This window comes from Chamaea fasciata, unplaced genomic scaffold (assembly GCF_029207755.1).
Source record: "Chamaea fasciata isolate MVZ Bird 193981 ecotype frontalis unplaced genomic scaffold, bChaFas1.0.hap1 SCAF_40, whole genome shotgun sequence".
Classification (NCBI taxonomy): domain Eukaryota; kingdom Metazoa; phylum Chordata; class Aves; order Passeriformes; family Sylviidae; genus Chamaea; species Chamaea fasciata.
This window is the reverse complement of record NW_027094125.1, coordinates 1641497-1654252: the sequence shown is the minus strand read 5'-3', so window position 1 is coordinate 1654252 and position 12756 is coordinate 1641497. Positions and strand designations below refer to the sequence as shown.

The following is a 12756-nucleotide window of genomic DNA, read 5'->3' as shown; positions in this document are numbered from 1 at the left end:
TTTTTTAGCAATCTAAAACTCCTAAATTTCAGACAATCTTCTCAAATGGGTGTGCTAAACCCAAGGTGCCAACAAGGAGGTTCCCCTTCCCCAAGAAACAACCAAACAAAGAATGTTTTAGACACACAGGAAGTTGTACAATAAACACAAATCCAGAGTTGGCTGAAGGCAGAATTAGACCAACTCCTGAAGGACAGACAAACTTTGAACTCCTTGCAGCTCTGAGCTGCAGCTGGGTTGTTGGGAGGTGTGTGAGTGTCCCCAGAGTGAGGGGAAGGGAAATGCAGAGAGGCCTGGGAGTGCTTCTGTGCAGACAGGTTGTGGGGAAGGGCACTGCAGGCCTGGCCTGGGCCAGGAGTGAGGGGCTGTGGCCATGGACACTGCCCTGAGCCCAGTGCCTGGGCCCCTTGCTCAGGGCTGCTGTCAGTGGCCAGAGCCAGAGGGGATCCCTTGCTGGGGGCTGTGCCATGGCCACCTGCCCTGTGCCGCGCTGGCTGCTCAGGCGCCGCGGAACCAGCAGCAAACGCCACTGCCAGGGCCAAAGGCAGCTCAGCCAGACAGAAAGGGGCAGTGCTGGCCACTGTTCCCATGGCAGCCCTCCCTGGGACACCACACCTGGGTCACCTGTCCTGGCAATTGCCATGGAAACCCGGCTCATTGGGAATGCAATGGTGGAGAAAGGTTTTAGTAGGGCCTGTCCCAATAGGACAGAGGGTGGTGGTTTTAAACTAAAGGAAGAGAGGTTCAGATAAGGAGAGATAAGGAAGAGATTTTTGATGATGAGGTTGGTGATCCAGCAGGACAGGTTCCCAGGGAGGTGGTCAATGCCCTATCCCTAGAAACATTCCAGTCTAGCTGGGACAGGGCTCTGAACAACCTGATCTGGTGAAAGATGTCCCTGCTCATGGCAGGGATTTGGATGAGATGAGCACTGCAGAGCTCTTCCCATCTGTGATAAATGTCCTGGAATTAATTCGTGTTTATCATGATATGCTGTATAAAACCGTATTTTTAGGTTTAAGGAATGAAACATTCCTGGAAGGACTGCCTTTGCCAGCAATCCGAGAGTCGCCCACTCTCGAGACAAAGGAGGGTGGCATCCATGGGAGATGGGGCTGTCTGAGATAAGCACAGCCATCAGCGATCGTTGGCCAGGTGATCAACACCTGATATCAATCTCTTCTACCTCATCAAGGATGTACATCTGAATATCAGACTCCCAGACGCCCAGACAAAGGCCTGTTCCTCCCTGGAAAAAACTATTCACCAGACCAGTGACCAGAAAAGGAACCCAGTGAATATGCATCAAGGACCAGAGGAACAAAGACGGATGAAGTAATAGATTGTGCAAACCAGAAAAGGTGTATAAAAGTAGACCCTGCACTGACCGAAATTGTGAACCAGGGGGAATTCGCTGCCATAGGGGCTGGATCTGTGGTTCACCCGGTGCTGATCGCAGGATTGGAACTGTGTTTTGCTAGTGGCTTTATCGAGGGGTTTGTTGGGGGGTTTTTTTGGTCAATTTTTAATATATTCTTTTGTTTTATGAAGTTGGCTGATCATTTATGACACATTCCAGGATTTATAACCATTCCAGGATTGCATGGGGAGGAGGGGCTGTTCACTGGACTCCATCCACTCCCTTGACTCCTCCTTGTCTCTGCTGGAGCCCACATCCAGCAGCCAAAGCCAGCCCCTTCTCTGGCCTTTCCCCCCTGCCCCAGGGGCTGCCAGAGCCAGGGGGGCAGAGGTGACCTTTGGGCTTTGCAGGGCTCAGGCACAGCGGCTGTGCCAGAGTCAGGGCTGAGGTGACACTGTGTGGGCTGGGGCAGAGCCCAGGCAGAAATGAGCCCTGAGGCAGCAGCTCTGCAGTGGTGGCCACCAGGCCGGGCTGCCAAGGGAGGCTTCTGGCCATGGCCTGGAAGCAGCTGCTGCTGCCAAGGTGCCTTTGGTGCCTCAGGCTCTCCCTGGCACAGCTCCCAGCACGGCACTCCGCACTTGTGCCTGAGCCCTTCCCTGTGTTGGAGCTGGCGTGGGGCTTTTCCTGCAGCAGGATCTGTCCTGGTCCTGGCACAGGAAAGGCAGTTCCTGCTGGAGTGGGAGGCTCTGCCTGGAATGGGCTCCAACAACTCCAGCAAGGCCCTGTTTACTTCAAAATTGCTTCCTAGAGCGCTATATTCTAATAATTGTTATAGCTCCTATACTGTGGAGTAAATAACTTTTTTAAATTTACTCTGTGGTGTAAATGAATCTTTCTGTCTAATCCTGATCAGAATCAATCATAGCTGTATTTATAGAAATGTATCTGGTGTTCCATCATTAATCCTGTGGGACAACTTGCATTTTGGTTCAATTCCACCAGTCCGGTCTTTTACACATAAACCTTTGACAAAGTCTGGGGCTAGGACTGGATCTGGCTGATCCCAGTCTCCTTTCTGAGATGGAATTTTTAACGTCTAGGTGTCCTGGAGGAATTCGAGGGTCCATGGTGGCTGCTGGGTGTCATTTCTCCCGCTCATGACTCAGCAGGAGTTTCTCCCATGAAGAAGTGAAGCTTTTGCCTGAAGCTTTTCCCACTCTGCCCACGACAGGAAGCCCTGTGAGTGTCTGGGACATCCCGGCTCTTTGGCAGCCTGGGCACTCCTGGGATGTCACCGTGGAGCCCCCGTGAGTGCCTGTGACAGATGGGTGCCTTTGCAGCCCAAGGTGCCCTGGGATGTCCCTAGGGCATTGCTGGGACTGCCTCTGACCACAGGGCTCTTGACCATCCCAGCTCAGGCCTGGAGCCAGAGTCCCTTGCCATGGCAACCATTTGCAGTCCCATTTCCAGGGCCATGGGATCCCAGAAGCACAGAACTGGCTGAGTTGGGAGGGAGCCATCAGGATCCTGGAGTGCAACTGCTGGCCCTGCACAGGACACCCCAACAATCCCGGCCTGGCCCTGGCAGCGGTGTCCAAACGCTGCTGGAGCTGAGAGAGCCCTGGAGCTGTGACCCTTCCCTGGGAGCCTGTTCAGTGCCCCAGCAGCCTCTGGGGGAAAAACCTTTCCCTCAGATTCAACCGAAACCTGCCCCGGCTCAGCTCCAGCCGTTCCCTGCAGTCCTGTCCCTGGGCCCCAGAGGGAAGAGGTTCCACAGCCCCCAGCCAGGGACCCACTCCCAAGGCTGTTGCCAGGGTAGCCAGGGCTGGCCCCAGCTGTGATGCTCGGTTTCCATGGGCCGGGCTTTAGGAATGGGATTCCCCAAATTCCTGCTCCTGCTAAAACCGTGCTGGCCCTCGCTGACCTCCAGCCTCCCACCGAAAGTACAAAAGGCAAAGATCCCAGGCTGGGATAAAAATTTATTGAGAACAGCAACAAGATAAGCAACAAATAGGAACAGAAACAATATTAATAACAGCAGGCATAATACAAACGGTGTACATGGTAAACTACAACAACTCCTACTACAACTGACTGGCTCTTCCTGGCCATGCATTTCTACCTGCCTGGAAAGGACACCCTTCTCCTTGGGAGAGAGAGAGAGAGAGAGAGAGTCCCTTTCCTGGCCTTGGCAATGACCTGAGTTTGGACTGAATACAATGACAGGGCCATGACCAGACTCTGACGGTCTTCCATCCCACCTCACATCATTGCCAGGGGCAGGGAAAGGGACAGGTGTCCTCCCAGTGTGGATCACAGTGAACGTGGGTCCCCAGGGTCCTTCCCGGTGTGGGTACTATGATGGGGAATGAGGTTGGAGACACACACAAAGCTCTTGCCACAGTCGGGGCACTCATAGGGCTTCCCTTAATGGTGCCTCCATTGGTGTTGGGTCAAGGCAGAGCTCTGGGTGAAGCTCTTCCCACACTGGGGACACTTGTAGGGCCTCTCCCCAGTGTCGATGAGCCGGTGGGTGACGAGCTGGGAGTTTTGCTTGAAACCCTTCCTGCAGTCAGGGCAGCGGAAGGGCCTCTCCTCTGTGTGAATCCTCTGGTGCCTGAGGAGATTGGAGCTGGTCTGAAACCTCTTCCCACACTGGGGACACTCCTAGGGCCTCTCCCCGGTGTCGATCCTCTGGTGCTTGATCAGGTTGGACCTCTGGCTGAAGCTCTTCCCACACTCCAAGCACTTGTGAGGCTTCTCCCCATCCATGCTGCTCATGGACCACAAACTCAGAGCCCCGGCTGAAGCTGTGTCCACCTTCCTGGCACAGGTTTGGTCTTTCCTCCTCAGAGCAGTCTGGGATGAGTTTGCAGCCCCTCCTCCTGTGGGATCTCTGGGGCTTTTCCTCCCCATTGGATTCCTGCACTGCAGAGCTGCTCAAAATAGTCTCTTCCATGAGGTTCTGCTGCGTGGATTTGTCCTTCCCAGTCTCCATGTTCAGCTCCTTGGCTGGGGAAGGAAGGACAAGGAGAGGATGGGATTTGCCTCTGTGCCAGAGGGAAGGGGAAGCAGAACCCCTCAGCTCATCCCTGACAGGACGGCATTGTCCTGCAGCCGGGGGCCATGCTGGGCTGGGAGTTGGAGCAGGAGAGAGGGGGAAAGGGGCACTGACTTCTTCCTGACCTGTCTGGCTCTCCCAGGGCATCTTTCTCTTTCTCGCAGACTAAAGTATAAAATTAATAAATAACTAAAGTTGAAGTATAAAAAAAACCCAAACCAAACTCTGGCAGAGTCAGAATACAACCTGACATCCGGGGAGTCCGTGTCTTGGTAGTGCTCCAATCAAGTTGTACCTGCAGTCCTCCTGGAGTGACAGATGTGGTTTTCCTGAAGCAACACTCCTGTAGAAGGGTGTAGTTTTCCTCTGAAGGTCCAGTAGTGGTGTAGATGGGTCTGGTCTTCCTCTGGGAATCCAGTGGGGACAGGCTCCTTCTGGTGTTTTCAATGTCAGATTATATCCAGGTAGGAATGCTTGGCTCCTCCCTCAGGGTGGAGCATCTCACAATGGGATGATGTAATATTATCAGTCATGCAATGAGACTCAATGGCCCATTAACAGAAGATATCTGCCTGGAGGGAGGATGGGTCATAGAAGAGATAAAGAGCACTGCCCCACCTGGTTTTATCAACTGGCCCATTAGCAGAACATACCTCCCCTTGGAGTTGTGAGGCATGGGTCATGGAAGAGATAAAGAACACTGCCCCACCTGGTTTAAACAGATGGTAAGAGAATACAAACTTTTGGTTACATCTTGCATTGCAACACGAGACAATTGATCAAATGCATATTCATGAAGATTATACACATTTAAACATGTCTTTGAGTGCACATTTTCGTGGAATTCTTTAGCTTAGTTTGACCCCTGACCTCATCTTCCTAAAGCACGTGTCACAGCGCAGATGTGATTTTGAGACTTTTGTATTTTATTTCCTCTTGAGGCTGCCTGGTCTGGTTTGACAGTTATTGATGGCCAAAGGGTCGGTGGTGGATTCCTCTTGTCTCTTTTGGTGTTATTTGTCAGAGGTTTTTCTTCAATGTTATCTAATCATCCAGACATTTTAGGCAAGGTTTTTCTTTCAATCAACATCAGCTATTTCTCTATTGTCAGTCAGTTAAAGAAATAAAGCCATCAGTCATTATTTCACAACCACAGTCACTTGTGCAAAAGTTAATAACACACAGCATATTTTAATATTTTAATGTTATTATTTTCTATTAAACAATATCATTTATAGTTATAGTTATGGTTATATTTATGGTTATGTTTATCATTTTTATAATATATATTTATTGTTTTACAATGTACTCTATTTCAATATTTAGCAAAACCCTAAACTATAATACATTTATCACACTGAAATATGCAATGTCCACAGGGATTAGAGTAGTACCAAAAAGGGATGACAAATTATACTATATCAAAATCAGTTAAAAAGAGATGACAAACTGTACTACATCAAAATAATTTGCAAAAGCCAACACAGAACAGCAAAAGCTAAGAACTACACAGTTATTTCTAACAGGTCTCCTGGCCTAACAGAACACCAGGGCTGTGCTAAATTTGCAGATTTAAGGAATTACAAGTATTCATGCTAGGACTACTAAGGATACATGAAAGGTATGTAAATGAAAAGGCAAAAAATCATCTTGACAGATTAAGACTGTCTTGGGTTAAAAAGTCATATAAAGGTGTAAAACAGAAAAATCCTCAGTCCGTGCTCTGCAATACTTTACCAACTCCAAAAACTGCTGTCAATCTTTCTTTTTTTGGTCTGGGGTAATGGTACATGTCAAATTCCTTGTATTCTTTCTTGATTGATGCACACATGTAACTCTCCAGTCAAAACCTGTCCCAGACATTTTCCCAACTACTTCACCTTTTTCTTTACCAACTGCGCCTTCTTTTCAGACACTCCAAGTCCCCTTTTCTAGCAAGGAAATTAGGCAGCTTCACAGAAAAAAAAGCCTTTTCAGCTACCTTTTCCTACTCTCCCCAAAAAACCAAATGTAATTCAAATTTTAATTCAAAATCTAATTTTAATCCTAAATGCAACAACCAAATTCCTGAGGGTGAGGTAAATTCTCTTCATATTTTCTGTGTCATTTCTCACCGTTATTAATTTGCATTCCCACTTTAGCCATCAAATCCCTCCCCAGTAAATTACGCTCAAAATTAGGAACAAAATTACGCTCAAAATTGGGAACAAAGTGGAATTTGTGCATTTCAAACCTATCCTTCACCTCTACTAAAGTGCACTCACTCATCCTATCCACTCACCGCTTGAATAATCACAGATGTTTTTGACAATTTTCCCTCCTTAGGAATATAATTTAGGGTTTAAGGATAAAAAATTAACAATCCATCTCCATTATCCTCTGGACTTCTATCTGTCCATGATCCCATTGTCACTCCTGGCTACTTCTCTCCCTCCTTTCTCTTTTCTCTTCCACGCAAGCCTAACTTTAAACTTTCTCCACCTTTCCTCCCCATTTTCTTCCTGAATTTCCCAGCTCCGGGAAACAACATCTTTTTCTCCACACAACAAGAGATGATCCTGGTAATTCTCTTCTTATCCTCAGCCACTGTCCTCCTACTCAAGCACTGTCTGCTCCTTCATAATTTGTCAAGTTATTTATCCCTGCTCTTTCCAGTCTAACACCCACCCCAGCCCTGGGGGATTCTAAACCCAGCAGTGGGGACTCCACCCCAACCCGTGGGGGCTCCAACCCTATTATTCCTTAAGGGTATCGTTGCTTTTACCCAGGACTAAATCTGGGAGACCCCAGTCTTCTCAGGTCTTTCAATCCGCCCTCGGGGACTCAAAGCCCACACCTCTCACAAGTACGACTCAATCAAGCAGCAAACACCTGAATTTGGTGCAGGTGGTTCTTGTCTGCCCCTGCCGTGAGCCAGAGGACAGCTGAGCTCCCCCTGAAAATTCAGGAATCCTGCTGACAATAGGTTTTGTTTCTCTTGTCTAGGCAAGGCAAAGGTGCATCCTGCTTCTTAGGCATGTGATTAATATTTGGTGACTCCTAATAGTTAACTCATGCTTACATGAGTGAACTATTGATCACCTCCTTTCACAGGCTGTGCCGGGCTCTGGGCCAGCAGAGAGGCCGGGCAGGGCTGGCCATGGCTGGCAACAGGCCCTGAGCCCCACAGGAGGATGGAGCTGGGCCACAGCCAAACTGCCCCGCAAACCTGGGCTGAGCAGCCGGGGCTGCCAGCGCCGGGGGACAGAGGCTGGCATGGGTGACAAATGTCCTGGGCCCCCTCCTTGCTCTGTCCATGACACCAAGGGCACAGAGCAGCCTCCTCTGTGGGGCACTTGCCTGTTTTCAACGCCTTCCACAGGCGCCGGCCCTGCCCCACAAGGCCTGGGCTGAGTCCTGCCCCTGCACGCTCCCACAGGCTGAGATGGACACTGATGGTTTCTGTGCCAGGCTGTCTGAGCCCAGCCCAGCTCCCTGCAAGCTGTGCCAGCTGCCCTGAGCTCTGCGCAGCACCAAGGGCCTCTCCCCAGCACGGCCCAGCCGGCTCTGGCCCCACAGCTCTGCTCAGGGCAGGCGGCTCTGGGCAGGGGCCCCACGGCCTCAGCCCCTCGCAAGGGCACAGCAGCAGCTGCAGCTCAGAGAGGGCTCAGCCCCAGCCATGGGGAAGGTGCTGGGCCAAGGGAAGAGGAGGCTCCCTGTGTGCCCTGCTCCCCTGTCCCTGAGGTCCTGAGAGCTCTGCAGCCCCTGCTGCCATCCCATCTGCCCAGGCCAGCACAACAGCCCCGGCCTTGGGGCCCTGCGGAGCTGCTCCTGCTCCAGGCCCAGGGCCCATCCCAAAGCTGGAGCAGACAAAAAACTGTGCCCATTGCTGTTCATTCCTGCTCTGATGAGGATGGATCCTCAGCCCCTTGGAGGTTGCTGATGAATTTTACTACTGCAAAGGACTCTTCTTTCTTGAGCTCTTCCGTACAGGAAATCAGTGAAGAAAGCTCAAAAACATTTGTTCAAAAAAGTTGAACAAATCATGTCCCTGAGAATAATTTAATTTTTCAGTTATTCTATGGTTAATTAGATTTCAGAAGTATATTCAAAATGAATATAATATATTGAAAACAATGCAGAGAGAACTGTTTTGTCCTGTGAAGTTTTCCTTTTCCTGTTTATAGATTGATATCAGCAATATGCAATTGATATTGACCCCCAGCACCTTCTGATGCAGTCTGAATAGATATAAAAATCAAGACCCTTCATGGCTGACAATCCATCAGACTTTGTCCCCAATTTCCCTCATCCAACCCTTGGCACTCCTATGGATCAGGAGCAGTGTGGCCAGCAGGAGCAGGACAGTGATTCTTCCCCTGTGCTCAGCACTGGCTGGGCAGCACCTCAAGTGCTGTGTCCAGTTCTGGGCCCCCCAAGTTAGGAAGCACATGGAGGGGCCGAAGCATGTCCAGAGAAGGGAAACAAGGCTGGTGAGGGGTCTGGAACACAAGTCCTGTGAGGAGGGGCTGAGGGAGCTGGGGTTGTTTCTCCTGGAGAAGAGGAGGCTGAGGGGAGACAAGGTGGTGTCAGGGCATGGGTTGGACTTGACGATGCCCAAGGTCTTTTCCAACCTTGCTGATTCTGTGATTCTCTGAAACCACCCTTGCAGCAGTTGCAGGATGACGCCTGGGCCTCCTGTTCAGAAGGTGCAGCAGCCCAGGTCCCTCAGCTTCTCCTCATAGCCCCAAAGCCCATCCTGTCAGTCTTGCAGTGTCTGCAGCTTCTCCTCATGGCCCAGAACAGGGAGCCCCAGAGCCAGACACGGCAGCCCAGATGTGCCCCCCTGGCCTGTGGTGCCTCTGGCAAGGGAGCAGCGCCAGGCCCTGCAGGAGCCTGTAGACAATTCCTGAAGCACTTGGAGGGTGATCCTGCTCCCCAAGGGACGTTCCCATGGTGCCAATTTAGAAACTGAAATGGGGAGTGGGGGCAGAGGGGAAAGGACAAGCAGGGATTGGCTGTTTGCAGGGGAGAAAACAGGGATGGGCAACAGGAAGAAATCTGGACAAGGGAAGAGTAAAGAAAGCCAAGGTGAAGCAATGGAAATGCTCAGGGTAGTTTGGGGGTGGCTGCCAGGCAGTCCTGGCTCTGAGCAACAACATCTGCAATGTCACAGGAAACTCACAGTTGATGGGAACAAACTTTCTGGCTGACTTCCGAGGGCACGACAAAGCTGAGTGGTTTCCGTCCTGTCCCCCAGCCCTTCCTGGCCCCAGGGGCTGATGGCATTTGTGCTCCCTCAGGTTCATCTCCCCACACCAGCACCATGGGGGTGCTCAGGCCTGCTCTGGGCACTGCAAACAGGGGCTCCTGAGCCAGTGCTGCCGTGTCTGTGCCTGCAAGGATGCGGCCCCTGTGTGAGCTGGGAGAGAGGCCAGGGCTGCAGAGGGGGGATGTTGTTGGCAGGTGCATGAGGATGCTCTGGGACGCTGCCTTGGGGTGTCCAGCACAGTGGGGATGGATCAGCCCCTGCTCTGCTGCTCCTTCCCGTCTCCCCCAGGGACCTTGCAGAGCCCCAGCTGTGCTCTTTGCCCCCAGCCTGCCCACGGCCACTCTGGGGCTGCTCACGGGGCTTTTCTGTGCAGAGCATTGGCCTGGGCGTGTTCTGGAGAGAGCCTGGGCAAGGAGCCTGGAGCCCCCAGGCCCTGCCCTGAGGCGTCAGAGCTGCCCCAGCGGTGCCCATGGCCTGTCCCTGCTGCAGCCCCGGCACTGCCAGCCCCAGCCCTGTGCCCGGCGCCGAGAGCACTCAGGCCCTACAGCAACACCAGGGCCAGGAGGGCAGCGGGGCAGGGCCACGGGAGCAGCACTGCCAACACCAAGGGCTGCAGCTCCTGGGCACAGCTGCTGTGCCAGCACTGATCTGCCCCCAGCTCTGCACACAGACATTGCTGCTGCAGCTGCAGAGAAGGGAACAAAAGGGGCAGCTCTGCAGGAAACTTGGCTGGGAGATCCTTGAGTTCCTTTAAAGCCACCAAGAGTGCAGCCCCTCATTGACACAGTCTGTGGCCACAGGGGAGGTGGAGAGAAACAAAATGAGAAATGGCAGAGGGAGTGACACTTTTTGAGAACAAGATTAAAATATAAAACACTGGAAAAAAAACCCACAACCAAAACAACAAGAAGCATCAAAGAAGACGTCTATTACAAGTGATTGGAAGAAATTGCCAGCAGTTTAATGTTCCCGAAAACCATCCAGTCATCAGACTCCACACTGCAGCCTTGAGCTCCTGGTTCCTCAGGCTGTAGATGAGGGGGTTCAGGGCTGGAGGTACCACAGAGTACAGAACGGACACTGACAGATCCAGGAATGGGGAGGCCATGGAGGGGGGCTTCAGATGAATAAACACTGCAGTGCTCACAAACAGGGAGACCACATCCAGGTGAGGGAGGCAGGTGGAAAAGGCTTTGTGCTGTCCCTGCTCAGAGGGGATCCTCAGCACTGCCCTGAAGATCTGCACAGAGGAGAAAACAATGAACACAAAAGAGCCAAATAATAAACAAGCATTAACAGCAGTAAGACAGAGTTCCCTTAGGTAAGACTTGGAGCAGGAGAGCTTGAGGATGTGTGGGATTTCACAGAAGAACTGGCCCAGGGCATTGCCATGGCACAGGGGCAGGGAAAATGTATTGGCTGTGTGCAGCAGTGAATAGAGAAAGGCACTGGCCCAGGCAGCTGCTGCCATGTGGGCACAAGCTCTGCTGCCCAGGAGGGTCCTGTAGTGCAGGGGTTTGCAGATGGCACATAGTGGTCATAGCACACGATGGTCAACAGGAAATACTCTGTTATAGCGCAGAAAACTAAAAAAAATACTTGGGCAGCACATCCTGCATAGGAGATGGTCCTGGTGTCCCAGAGGGAATTGTGCATGGCTTTGGGAACAGTGGTGAGGATGGAGCCCAGGTCGCTGAGGGCCAGGTTGAGCAGGAAGAAGAACATGGGGCTGTGCAGGTGGTGGCCGCAGGCTACGGCGCTGATGACGAGGCCGTGGCCCAGGAGGGCAGCCCAGGAATGGGCAGATGCCCAGGAAGAGGCAGAAGTGCAGGAGCTGCAGCTGCCACGTGTCTGCCAATGCCAGCAGGAGGAAGTGGCTGATGGAGCTGCTGTTGCACATTTGCTGTCTCTGGGCATTGGATACTGCCATGGAGAAAAGGATAGTGAAGATTTAGAGGAGATAGCTGTATCCAAAATCAAAGCCATTTTCTCTACACCGTCCCCTTGAACACACAGACACCCTTTTGTGTTCCAGAATTCTGCAGTTCTCTTTATAAGCTCACACATATCTCTCCTGGTATTCTTGGATATTAGAAACCCTCTGCATTTCTGCTGCCCCCAGGGAGAACAGAGCAAGCTCTGTGAGGGAAAGTGATGAGTGGAGAGTGAGGGAACATGGTCTGTCATTCTGACTTGTTTATAGAGTTTCTCTGGTGTTATGGTTTAGGTTTGCTTATCTGAGTCACAGCACCATTTATATGCTGGTTTTACATTTGCCAAATTTGTTTGCTTACTGGGAGATAGGATTTTGGGAGAAAAAGGCAAAAGCAGGCTCAACTTAGAAGTAAAAACCAATAGATTTTATTAACATACACTAAGAGAAGAAAATCAGGAAAGAAAAAAACCCACAAATTAATTTCTAAACCCAATCCTTTCTCCCACTACAAACTGTTCATTTTCTACCAACCATGTAAAGAGGCAAAACTCAGAACTCTAGGTCAGCACCACTTATAAAACAGTCTTTCCTTCAGTCTTGGAGAGAGAGAAGTCACTCCTGTTGTTTGGTAACTTTCCCCAAGAGAAACAGTCTGCTTGTGCCTTCCAACTCACGCAAAAGCATCCTGCCCAGGAGATTCTGCAGTTGTGCAGCTTTCCACATCATGTAGCCTTTCCCATGACTACATATGGCTGTAGATTCACAGACTGGGGTGGTACCTTCTAAAAATGAGCTGTTTCAAAAAAAAAAAAAAAAAAAAGCAAAGGACCTTTTTCAACTCAGGGAACAGAGATGTCAGTTCTTCACTGGCTGAGGGCTTCTTTTCATCTCTCCCTGTTCAACCTCTTATGGGGTCACAAAAATCACAGCTGCTAATTCAATATTCACTCAGCTCATCACAGATGCCTTTGCTCAAATCCACAAATCATCTCCCTAGTTTATATTGTCCATGATTTAATAGATTATTCTAGCATATTACAGCCTGTTACCATAATCCATAGAAGATTTTCAGCCTAGAACAAAGGCAACTTGTCATCTCTACCACTTAAAAGTCACTCTTCCTTTACTGACTTGGAGATCTCTATATT

At 50.7% G+C, this 12756-nt stretch overlaps 2 pseudogenes; both read right to left on the bottom strand.

The window, feature by feature from the left end:
• The window catches only part of LOC136303661 (uncharacterized), a 372218-nt pseudogene that overhangs the window by 307846 nt on the left and 51616 nt on the right, over positions 1 to 12756 (bottom strand).
• LOC136303638 (olfactory receptor 14I1-like) lies at positions 10586 to 11572 on the bottom strand (annotated as a pseudogene).